Below are 12,730 nucleotides of genomic sequence, written 5' to 3'. Positions count from 1 at the left end.
GCAATCGGATTAACTTTTAAACTTCAACAGAGTCCACACTTCCAGGAAGCGATCAATCATTTCTCAACAGCCAAGAGTCCAGACCCTCTGGATGAAGCAAATAGCATGAAACAAGGCTAGTACTTGTATAACACTTTATCAAGTCCAAGGGACACCAAAGTGTTTCACACTACATTCAGTCATTCACCTGTTCACGCACACATTCACCCGCTGACGATGATGAGCTACTGGATTGTAGCCACAACTGCCCTGGGGCAGTCTGACAGAAGCACAGTTGCCTTGCACCGGCGCCACTGGGTCCTCTGAGCCCCACTATTAGGCAAGGTGGGTGAAGTGTCTTGGACATAACCCCCAGTTCGGGGGTTCGAACTGGTGACCCACTGGTTATAGGACCAACTTCTACTACCGTCGCTCAATAAGGACCTATTGTCCTATCTGCCAAACATCTGCTACCACGGAGGTTTTAGGAGAACTGAATGGTGCCACTCTCCCCCAACACAGAGTCCTCAGACTTCAACCCTCAAACTACAGGTGCAGACATGAAGGATCTCAAAGCTAGAGAACCCTTTTCTTCCCCAAGACCTCATCTCCTCAGTTGCTTTATATTTGATAATCATACACTTCTACCTTATGAAACCGTACTCACACGTCTGGACTCCTATGTATTAGCATCACTCATTGGGTAGCCCAATTTGCACTGTGTTTGGACACCTACTTCAATTTATGGTATTCTTAGTATTGCTATTTTTATTTGTTTTAATATTTGTATATCATTATACAAGTTATCAACTGATATACTTGTTGGTAGCAAACAATAAATGTTGCTATGGAAGCTATAACATAAATACATAAATTTTGAATCTTTGAAACGGATCTGTCTGTCATGAAAGGTTGAGTCAAGCCATTGTGTTTACAGAGCTCTAGTTTAACACAATTGTGTTTACTTCTGACTTAATAAAAAAATAACTTAAAAAAAAGCTAGCTTAGTTTGGCACAACTTTCATATTCGGAGTGCTGCTGTTAGCACAGCCTGTTACTGCTCAAGTAGGGTGCATTCACTAATCATCTCATGAACTTTATGGACATTATGATGATAAAGGAAAGAGATGAGCTTAAAACTGATTTGTGCCAATAGACAAACCAAATCCATTATCCTAACTTTATTAAAAACACAAACAACAACAAACGCCCCCCCCCCCCCCCCCCAAAAAAAAAAACCTCTCTCTCTTCCAATTTAATAGGATTAGGCATACTTGCGGTACAGATTAGGATTTCCAGATAAGTGGAGAATTGGACAACCGTTTCAGATACAGGGGATAGTGAGAGTTGGATTTAGGCAGCTGCCTCCTAATTTTCAAACTCATCATAAGCTGAAAGTCTATTGAAACAAAGACTGAAATTGAAAAAATAATATGTGCATTTCATAATTCACCTGTTTATACAGCAAAAGAATAGGTGCAACCTTCAAGCCTATAGTAGTGTGGTCTTTGTTGGCATTTTTCTTATTGATTCTTTGCTACTTGTCATTTGTGATAGACAAAGCATTATTCTTTGATATGATATGAAATTTTAGATACATATTTGTTCACTTATAGTGTGTCTGGAATAAGACAACTTGGGTGCCACCTCTTAAGTTTCCACTCCATGACTTGCAAACAATGGACAAATGTGTAAGAGTGAGAGGTGTGTTACATGTAGAGCTACTATCTTTCTTTCTTTTTTTTTGTTATTTTAAAGTCCCCATAAATAAGAATTTTGAATGTAATAGGTTATAAATCAGAGAAAATGTTTGTTTATGGTAAAAAAGACTTTCTTCTGTCAACTCGTATCAGCAACACCACTCTGCCTGAGCAGCATGAGGGGTTGTAAAATAGGTCTTAACCCCACGGGACTCTTTAAGGTACTTATGTTTAATTGGGGGATAGCACAATAACACAGTGCGCCATTACCGTCCTTAAAGGGAGTTTGAATGATCGCTGACTTCAGCAATCAACAGATAACTTTTAATGCGAGGTCAGGTGTTTATTCCAGTGGGATCATTCTCTGACAGAGCTTTTTTTTTGTTTGTTTTTTTTTAGAAAGCACTAAACATTTTTATCTGTTTTACTAAAATGTTGAAAATGTCAGGGAAAATGAATGGTGGATATTTTAGTTCATAGCGTTGACTACAGGCTTCTACCGCTTGAAAACGTATTAAAACAAGAATAAATACTTAATTTTTACACACACACTTTTAGAGATACATCAGTAAAGCTGCAATAAGCTGGTCAAAACATTTTTTTCTACATTACCTGCATCAAGACATTTAGTCTTAACTTATGGGGACAACATTGTAGTTCCTTCATTCTTCATCAACCTGGTTCACATTTTTTCCTCTTATGTTTTACCTTCCTTTTAAAACAGAATTTCTCTGTTATTATTCTGGCATTTAGCAAACGGAAATATTTGTGTTATCCTAACTGATCTAAAGTAGGAAACGTGATTTAATTTTGAGACAGTTGGAAAAAATAAGTTTATGTGTCTTTTTATAAATTATTTTATACATTATTTGGTTTCAACTACCACATTTCCCAGCATTTTTTTTAACTCGGTTGTTTTCTGTGAAGCAGCATAAACATGTCTGAAAAAAAAAAATACATCCAAAGGCCTGGAAGATATGATGATCTGGTATTTTAGCTCTACGTTTCTTTCAAGAAATGAACTGATTTACTCTGATTTGGGGGGCGAGGAAAGCACTCACTTTACTGATAAATTCATTATTTCAGTTCTGTTTACCTGACAAAGTGCTTTGGCTTTCTCCACTCCTGCAGGGAAATAAGCAGAAAACATCCTGTTATCACTCTTCCCCTGATGCTGCACCTCTTCTGAATCTCGTCGTTCAGCTGAATTTCTATACATCTGTTGCAAACTGTTAAGTCACCACTGGTTTCAGGCATGGTTGCGAATGTGATGCCAACACACATCTCAGTGTGTGTGTGTGTGTGTATGTGTGTGTTCTGATGGCGGGGCCTAATTGACCGCCGTCTTCTCCGTGTGTCGTGAACTCTCGGGGAAGACCCCCGTGGAGCTGCGCAGAAAGAGCGGAGGCAGAAAGAGCCGGAGCTACGCACAGAGTTCTGTCACATATAACTGGGGCAAATTAATTGGCTTATGCTCACAGCAAAGATGACAGTGGAGAACAGACACATGCTCCAGCAGCTGCTGCTTGTTTGAATGCATCCTGACGTGGATGGATCAGAACATGGAGTTATCAGCGAGGACAGCTGCGGTGGAGGAAGCTGACAGGTGTTGATTGGATCTTTGCGTCCCGGTTTGCCGAGCTGACGTGACTTGAGACAGGTGATTGCTGATGGGTGTGGAAATATGTTAGCGCTGACAGATCCTTTAGCATTCTGGCACATAGTCAGCTGTAAAACTGCTCATTTTTAACTTCAGGTCAGAACACGCGTACGCCAAAGCTGAAAACTATTGAAAACAATTTGATGTTTATTAAAAAAACGAAAAGGGACAAAAGTAAAAGTCACCAACTTACTCTATTGTGCTGGGTTAGGTGATATTACACTAACTGTTGTCATAGACATGTGATATCAATAGAAACGATATCCAACAGAATGTTGATAATTTCACTTTACTTTCATCCAGAACCACACAGCATTCTGGGGTATATAGGCAGAGGAAAGTTCGTTAGCTAAACTTACTTGCTCAGGTTGTTGTTGCTAAGCTAACAACAACCTGCTAGTTTAGCAGCTTGTTGAACAGTAGCCCCCAACATACTCAGGCAAACGCCACTCCTCGGAGGTCTGCCAGTACTCGAGGCGGACTCGATGCCTACCCAGTGACGTACTGACTCACACAAGAAACCGCTTGGCTTCCCTGCAATCACATTAAACAGTTTGGTGTGCGACGCTAAGCTGACAATGTGGAGTCAGCGCAACCGGTCGCAAGAAAATGTAGCGTGACTGCTACTCTCTGTGCCGCGCTAACAGCTAGCTAGATCATCAAACTTGCTAGTATCCATTCAGATGGTGCGAAATGAAAGAGTTTATCACGTGAAATGTAGACAACCGGTACACTCGACTATGACATCTCAACTGTCCACTGGCAGTATTCACACACGCAGTACGCCTCAGTACGTGGGAGCGGTTTCATGTTTCGCTGCCAACGGACCTCATGACTGCTTGAACATAAAAAACATACAACAGAGTGGAATGAAGGGAGAAAATGAATACAGCAACTTAGGAGGAAATTGTGGCTAAAAGAAGAAATGCCACCGGTTTGGCAGTATTTTGGATATTTAAAAAAAAAGTTATCAACAATTATATATATATATTGACTAATATGACAGGCATATATTATGTTTTTCAGTCATATTGTCCAGCCTTACTATTGAGTGCAACTTATTTATAAAATTAATAACCTAATACTGTGGCTTGCATCCGCATTCTGCATAGCAGCGATATGTTTGGCCTTTCCAATAGACTTTCACTGTCCTCCATGCATACAATTGATGCATATCCTTAGGGACTGTGGTGCTATCACTCACAAAGAGTAATGTGGACAGTGTGACGAAGGAAAAGAAATAAGAGTCTGGGAAATGTGGGTTAAATAAAATCAATATTCACACAACATTCAGCAATAGGTGAATAGTACATGTTTCCCTGAGGTCATGCAGCCCACATGTGAAGGCAGTCATGACCCTGCTATACAATAAGTGCTTCTACCAGCAACATTCAATGTTATCTTGCACGTTGTAAAAGTCAGAGGCAGCTTCCCACTATACATAGGCTGCTTCACAGAATCCAAGAATACCCAGAAAACCTTTCAGCTGTAAATCTGATACAGTTTCAAGTCTTTTTCCTAAAATCCAAGGGCATATGTCTGAACAGGGCCAAACTCCCATCTCACTTCTGTTGCTGCACACTGCCAGTCAGCTGAAAATACAAAGTCAGGTGTTTGAAAAATAATTTAGGTTAATAATGTTTGAATTATGAAAGACTGAGATGGATCAAAAAGTTGCAGTTTCGGAACAGCAACGGTTTATTGAGATACAAGGGAAAGATTCCATAGAAAACCACCACTAATGGTGAGGATAGTCCGATTACATCTGCACATTGTGCCACCATGTATATGTTTTGTATACCTTAGGGTCACTCTGTAAGATGTTTGTGCACATTTATGTAGGTTTTTAAATGCTAATTTGTGGAGATTTTTAAATTTAGTCTGTAAATTAAACACTTTCAAGACTCCTTGCGTCCTTGAGCCGAAACAAAATGTAATTTTGTTGTGTACACTGTAAGTGGATGTCTGAATGACAAAAGTCAAAGTCAGTGTAAGCTTAAAGTGGTTGTTCAGCTCTCGCAACCGAAGATGACCAACGAGAAACATCTAAGGCAGCGTCTAAAAATGTCTTAGCAAAATGACGCACATCCACAAAAACGAGTTTCCACTGCTTGGAAATGAACACAGAGCATGTCTGTCTGGTGAAACCGCATAAAGTGTTATTGTTCGAATTATGCTGCTTAAAAATATACAGATTTGTTCAAGTTATATCTGAAAACCTCACAGCAATATTTAACTTTTAAGACAAAGTAATCCTGCATTGCATTGCAGCCCATGTTTTAACTTTTGACCCCTTGTGGGATTGAAATCAACATGCTAGCACTTGAAGTTCAACCCATATTAGCACCATGCTATGGCAGTGTGATGGCCCAGCCAATAGTCCAGCACTGCACACCATACTTATTTTTGTTTTTGCTTTTTCTTTGTGAAGGAATCCTACATATTACAGCTGGTATTCACTGATCACCCATTAAATAAGTAAACAGAATTGACAGTATCTTTCTTCTACTTATTCTCTGCAGGAAGGGTTTATTTATTAATTAGCTGCTTCTGTATTTCGACTTGGGTATATAAACACTAAATGATATATTGCAGCTTTCCTTTAGCTCAGTTTCCATATTTTGGTGGGCCAAATGAAAACACTTCTGATTTTAAATATAAATGACGCTTCAGGACATTTTGGCACATTAGCTTTTTAATACAGGAAGAAGAGCTTATTGTAAATTTGAATAAAAGAACATGGGAAATAATGCAACAAAGGAGCAAAAAGAGGGCAGACGATAAATAAAGTATAAATAAATGAATGCAGGATTTTAGTTTGATGTTTGTGTGCCTCAGTGGGTTTAAGACGATGGTGGTATGAAAACTGTCTATAATAGAAAAACATAAAAACATTACTAAAGAAAATATTTCGAGCTGCAAAAACAGACCTGGAGATTAAAGTAGCTGTCCTCTTCCTTTTTATTGGCTGAAATGAAAATGTAAATAAATTATATAGATAAAATAATAAGTAGCAATCAGTATGCTAAGTCATTTTGGCAGAAGTAGGAATGGATGTTTTTGGAGTTGGAGTTAGAGCAGGTTTTTTCTTGTAAATGCTGCTTTCTGCTCATTTTTGAGGACAGATCTGCAAATTCTGACTTTAATTTTTTCTCCCCCACGTACTTAACTTATAAGAGAGAAAAAAAAACATCTGCTGCAGATTCTTTTTATTCCCCAAAATAAGGTTATTTCCACTTATTCATCAAAACCTGTTGAAATAACTTTGCAGTACATTCCAGTCTTTGTTGCTGTATCAATGTGTTAAAAGGTTTTATGCATTATGTAACCTCAGTCTCAATTCTTAATCTGATTTTTATCAAACTCAAAATAGGTCAACAAACAGTATTTAAGCTTAAAAAATATTCACGCATCTGCTGGATTTGAGTTTAAAGTAAACTTCTGATTTGACCAAAATGTTTCTTTTGACCCAATGTAATATTTATATTTTAAATTGATTTTGATTGATGACTTTTCCATAGTGCTCCTTACCAAAGACCCATAAGTGGAGCCAGTTCACACGGAAATAAAGATGGCAGGGCCGTATGAGAACGGGATAGAGAAATGGTCCAAACAAAGTCTTTATGCAGTTTTGTTTAGAAATATAAACACTCAACATTCAATTTCTCATTCAAAAATTATTGGTGTTCTACGAATAGTGAAGATGTGTTGATAGAAAAGCAGAGGAGATGACAGAAAAATTGTAACATGATGCAAAAAGACATGATGGCAATAACAACAGTTTAACGCACTTCATGAAGAAAAGTTCAACCACAGACTGTCTGCATCGCTGTTCATGGGAAATTAAGGTTTTCATGCAATGTATTCTTTCCACCTTTTATTGTTTTATTCAGCAACATAAGAGGTTCTGGTTTTGTTATGTTTTATAAAAGTCCAAGTGAGTAAACCACAATTTTCTGTTTATACAGACAATAATTTCAATATACAAAATGTTAAAATGTAATGATTTGACAGTATTTTTGACAGTAAAATTGATTGTCCTTTTGCATAGTCTTACCCCAATTCCTGTTTCCTTTTTGTTGTGTGAATCTCATGCTGTGCATTGCATAATTGCTGATCTCCTCCCTATATATGTTGAAAGATCATTAAGGCATCCACACATCAGTGGTAAAAAAAAAAAGAAAAAAAAATATCTTTTCTGCGTGGTTCATTAGGAGACCCTTTGCTTGGCTAGCAATATCCACACTTTACTTTTACTCGGTGAGTGAATCTCACCTCATTAACTCCCACACCTCACTGCCACGTATCAATATCAAGCACTCTCTGGGTCCGAGTTTGTTGAAACGTGGAACTGAAAAAAACGTAGATTTTCAGTGCAGTGAGTCATAAAGAAGCACAGACTGATGAGCATGTGGGAAAGCCTAACAGGTGGCGCTTCACCATCACCTCGGTGTCCGAGTTGACTAATGATGTGGCCACTGCTGGACAGTCTGGTTCCTCCATCGGGGGACATTACACATTCTGGACATATTTTAACAATTACATCTTTACTCCTCCATCTTCCTTTGGACGCGATAGCGCTGCAGAATGCACTGCTCTGGTGGGAAAATAAAACAATCCTAACGTTGGCTGTATGCGCACAGCGGTCGATGGTGTCCTGCTGATTGCAGCCAATAAATGGCTCGTCTCAGAGGAGCGTGTCATTAACACGCCGGCCGTGGGTGAGGGTCACCGCGGTTTAGAACAGGTGCGCTCTAATGAGGAGCATTCTATCTTTTTAAATAGGACCTTTTTGCTCTGGATGGAAGCAGTTTCTGAACCAGGTGTACAAACACAAACACACACACACACACACACACACACACTAATTATCATCCACTGAAACAATTGATTTGCCTCCAGACTTTTACTGTTTGTGGTGGTTCCAGACAAAAGAAGGCCACTAATGCCGGGGTTCGTGGCTCAAGGAAATCGGAGCTGAATAACCGAAATTAACTTTCACGCAGTTTCTGCAGCGCATCAAAATTCTTCAAACGGAGAAAACCGTAATTAGATCTCTCTCTCTCGACGACTGCCTACGGTTGTTTCATCAGCGTTTTGAAATGTTTGCTTTTATCCAAAGAGCAAGATTAGTTTTCAGCAGTGAAAAGGCAAAAATAAAAAATACAAAACTGCTCCCCCATGAAAGGGAGGGGGAAAAAAATAGTTTTATTCTTGCGACATTGTGGTGCAGGTAGGAAATTGGTGGCTCGGTGGCAGCAGATGAGTTTTCCCACTAAGACGCTTGAAGATTACAGTTCTGTTGGGGGTTTTTCCCCCCCAGTTTTGTTGGATGGGCTTTCTGGATTTGTGATAGGTTGGTTTTCTTAAAAAAAAAAAAAAAGAAAAAAAGAAAAGAAGTTTAATGACAGCTTTGGAAAACTGGAGGAGCAAAGACGGAAATGATGCATCTAGGAAGCAGGGCGATTGTTGTCCGCGCGGTAGGGAGAGATTAGTATTCATTGAGGAGTCGGAGCCGTCCCCACTCCTTTCTCCTGATGGTTGAATGTCTCGCCAGATGGAGGGGAGGGTTATTATAGCCAGATTAATGCTGTCATCTGGCTGAGGTGTAACCCTGCAGGCTTCAGGCGCTGTTGTGCGAGGCTAAAGAAGGTGCCTCAGGTCAATCTCGCAGTGAACTGGGAACTTGGACACGAATACCGCTGACATTCAATCTTAGATTAAAACTACGCTATGCTGCGAGTCCCTGCATCTCGCCTGGTTCAAACTGCGGGGAACGGAAAACATAAAGAGGCTTTAGGCAACTTCGGTTTGTGGTTCAGTGTGTCGCGTCTTAACGGGTCGTTCCAACGAGGCGGGTTGAAATTCGCCGCACCTTTGAATGAAAGTCACTGGCTTCGTTTTAGTTCAGCAGACTGAGTATTCGTTTCCACCGACTTAACTGGAGCCAATAAAATGGGTTTCCGTTAATGCAATTTGATGGACTCTTTGAAGTTTGCATTTGGAAAAAGATTGATGACAATACAGAATTCATAAACTTCAGCTGTTTTCTGCTGCTTGGTTTTGCTTTCATGTACCTAGTAGAAATAAAATATATTTATACTTCTGGCTCTCTTTTTATTTTTAAGACAACTGTGCTAAAGTGACAACTTTCGTGATCAAAATTTCTTTAGTTTATCACTGTTACTGTGTTTGTCGTAACTGAGTACTCTATGGATTATTCTGATGATTAATTGAAAATAACGCTAGTTAAAAACAAATGTAGCTTTATTTTAATAAAATAACATTTTATTGTTTAAGATGCAATACGATTCAAACATCACTTTTAGTCTCAAGTTTGAAGTCTATCAAATCTTTTTTAAAGTGTGAGAACAGATGGGAAAAAAAACATTTCACATTAACTTTTAAAATTTAAAAAGCAAACTTAAATTGAGGCACTAGTGAACTTTGTTTTTTTTATATTTCACTTTACTTTGAGCCTCCAGATTGAAGTATGAAATAGCTTTTTAGTGAAATAAATATTTCTAATTTAATATTTTTTTCCACTTCATTACTGTTTTTGCTTGGCAAGTACATGTGGTGTGAGCCAAAATGAATTTCTTTTTACACGTACAACATGCCAGATTCTGTACTTTTACAAAGAAAACATAAACGTCGCCTGTTGGCAGCCACGAATGAACTCGATGCATGTAGTGGACGTTTCCTAGAGTTTAGATCTGAAGGCCAAAATTCAGAGAAAGAGTATCACGAATAGATTTGTTGTACGCTGTAGTTTGTCCATGCAGCAACTACATAAACTGTGTTGCTTTTCCTTTTGACATTTTCTGATTTAGTCTTATAACCATAGAACAACTCAATGAAAAAACAATTGCCTCTCATCAACCAGCAGCATCGTTTTGCATTAAAACCGTAGTTGCTGAGAACCTTTTGCACAAACATTCCTCGGATTCCTTTGGTGATGTCCACCGGCTCCTTCCCGGGGATGGAGAGCCGTTTCTAGGCCAGGTGGAGGATGTAATCCCTCAAACAGAACCTTGGTTGACCGCGGGGCCTCAGCTGGTCAGGCGGTTTAACCTCTGAAGGGTGGCTCCAGGAGGCATCCTTATCAGGAGAACACCTGAACCTGCTCCTCTCAGCGCAGAGGAGAGGCAGTGGGGTTTACTCAGAGCCTCTTACTGATTAATGAACTTTTCACTCTTAAGAGAGGAAGAAGCTGAGCCAGCCTGAAAAGACAGTAATTTCACTCTTCAGCAACATTTCATGATTGTCTTGGCTGGACTCCAGTTGGAAATGAATTGACACGACGACTTAAGTTTATTGTTTTAATCTTGTTGCGGCGATTTGGAGGTAAAAAGGGGAAAACCGTGTTTGTTTGTTTTTTTGTCTTTATTTTTAGGGGCAGTTATATTGTTGATAATTTATTGTGATTTCTTATAAGAATTGTGATTTATTGTTGTCACAATTCACTCATTGATAGTAAATGGAAAAACAAAACTGACAATATCAGAAACGTTATTTTTGCAGGTTCCTCCAAGTTTGTTCAACAATAAATATCAACAAATTCAAAAATAAGATTAAAAGTAGAAATGAAGAAGGCTGTTTCAAATGGGAATGATTTTCAAGAATAATATTTGTGCTTGTGGTGCTATGAACGCTGTATCATACAGTCACAGCCACGACTGGACGGGACATAAATTTATGTTTCATTATATTGCGAAAGGTGAATTTGTACTGACTTGAAATGTTTTACAAAGGACAATCCATCCAGCCTGGACTCATGCAAACAAAAACATTCAGAGAAGACCAATTTAACTGAGTAGAAACTGTTCTCTTTGCTTTACCTCATTTTTCTATTGTCTCCATTACAGCAAATCCTCCTGAAACTAGCTTTGCCGTTTCCTTAATCCCCTCGATGTCGGTCTCTTTCTGTCCCCCCAGGTGTTCACTGCAGCTGTAGCATCAACTTAGTCTGCGGATCAAATTTTCATTGGTTCTTCCGTTTCCGTTTCCATTGGAAATAACCCCTTTGTATTGGCGAGGCTGAAAATAGAAACAATGCCAAGCAGAATAAATTGTTAAGCATGTTGACTGTAATCTCAGCGGGCCGTTGGAGGCCGACTCTTTGGATTGAACTCAGCCAGAATAATTACCTTATTGTCACCTCTGAGGTTGATGACCTGTGCTGTTTGTTTAGAATGAAGAAAAGTCAAGTGTGAAAATAAAAAAAAAAACAATAAAGTAAGTTTTTAAGCCATTTTTAAACATTAAAGTGCTTTGCACTACTCCTCTCTTAAAAGCAGGATGTGAGAGCCACATATTGACGACGACGTATCATTCCAGAGCGTCAACGACTGTGCGATCAATCGCCGACACACTGAGGCCGTCTGCCTTCTCGCCGACATCTGTTGTTCATTAAATTAGGGCTGAAACGATTAATCGGATTAATCGTGATGAATCGATTATTGAAATAAAGTAATTTATTCATTGATTAATTTGTAACTGAAAAAAGGCCAGTTGCTGAAAGAACGAGAATGAAAAATTAAGCAAAAACTGTACAAAAGAATATAAACATTTTGACAATTAAAAGGCTTCATCCTTAATCTCTTAACTTCAACAAGTTAAGAAATTTCTCTGCAAATGAACAAATTCAGAAAACTGCTATTTGCAGAACCGAGTGACATTTCTTTTTTTTTTTTTACCCTCTTTACCATTTTCCTCCAAACATACATTATTAATATGCAAATCATATTGTGGCAAATGGCAGTTCAAACAAGATGCATTCAGACTGAATAAAAATAGATTTTCATCAGATGAATTTTCTTCGGTTTGCTTCATATGATGAGAAAAGTTGTCTCAGACTCTGAAACGTTACTGTGCCTCAATATTTGTTCGCTTGCAGCCGGCGCTGGTGTCTGGATTTATGCTGGTGGAGATGGAGTTCATTCCCCTGGCGACGAATATTTTAAACTGAACCAATTTTTTAAATGTCAGCTTCGCAGAGCGCCACAGGATTAATTTCCAAGGCAGTTATCTTCAGTTGTTCAGTTGAGGATATTAATTATCTTTCAGGCCTGTCGTGGGACAACCATCATTTTTGGCTTATTTACAAATTGTTTTCTGTAAGAAACTATAATGAGAATGCTGCTAGGTTTTTTTTTTTTTTTTGTATATCTGCACACATTTCAATCATGTATATGAGCCAGCAGAAACAGTTTTATTTCCAGTAACTGCGTAAGGGTTAATATCAATAGCTCGTAGGTCTTTTAACTTTTAAGTTAGGCATATTTTATGCTTTGCTTTAGATATAGCTACGACAGGGATGCAAATTTGAATTAAATTTAGGCAGAGCAGTTTTTTTACTAAACCTCTCCTTTCTTTTTTTGTTTGGATT

The 12,730-nt window shown here is 38.6% G+C and overlaps 1 protein-coding gene across 2 annotated transcripts in view; it reads left to right on the top strand.

The window, feature by feature from the left end:
• The window catches only part of esamb (endothelial cell adhesion molecule b), a 72,817-nt gene that overhangs the window by 5,949 nt on the left and 54,138 nt on the right, over positions 1 to 12,730 (top strand). The gene's annotated exons all lie outside the window — the stretch shown is intronic.

Source organism: Poecilia formosa, unplaced genomic scaffold (genome assembly GCF_000485575.1).
Source record: "Poecilia formosa unplaced genomic scaffold, Poecilia_formosa-5.1.2 Scaffold63, whole genome shotgun sequence".
Classification (NCBI taxonomy): domain Eukaryota; kingdom Metazoa; phylum Chordata; class Actinopteri; order Cyprinodontiformes; family Poeciliidae; genus Poecilia; species Poecilia formosa.
The sequence above is the reverse complement of the archived record's forward strand: the minus strand, read 5'-3'. Positions and strand labels throughout refer to the sequence as shown.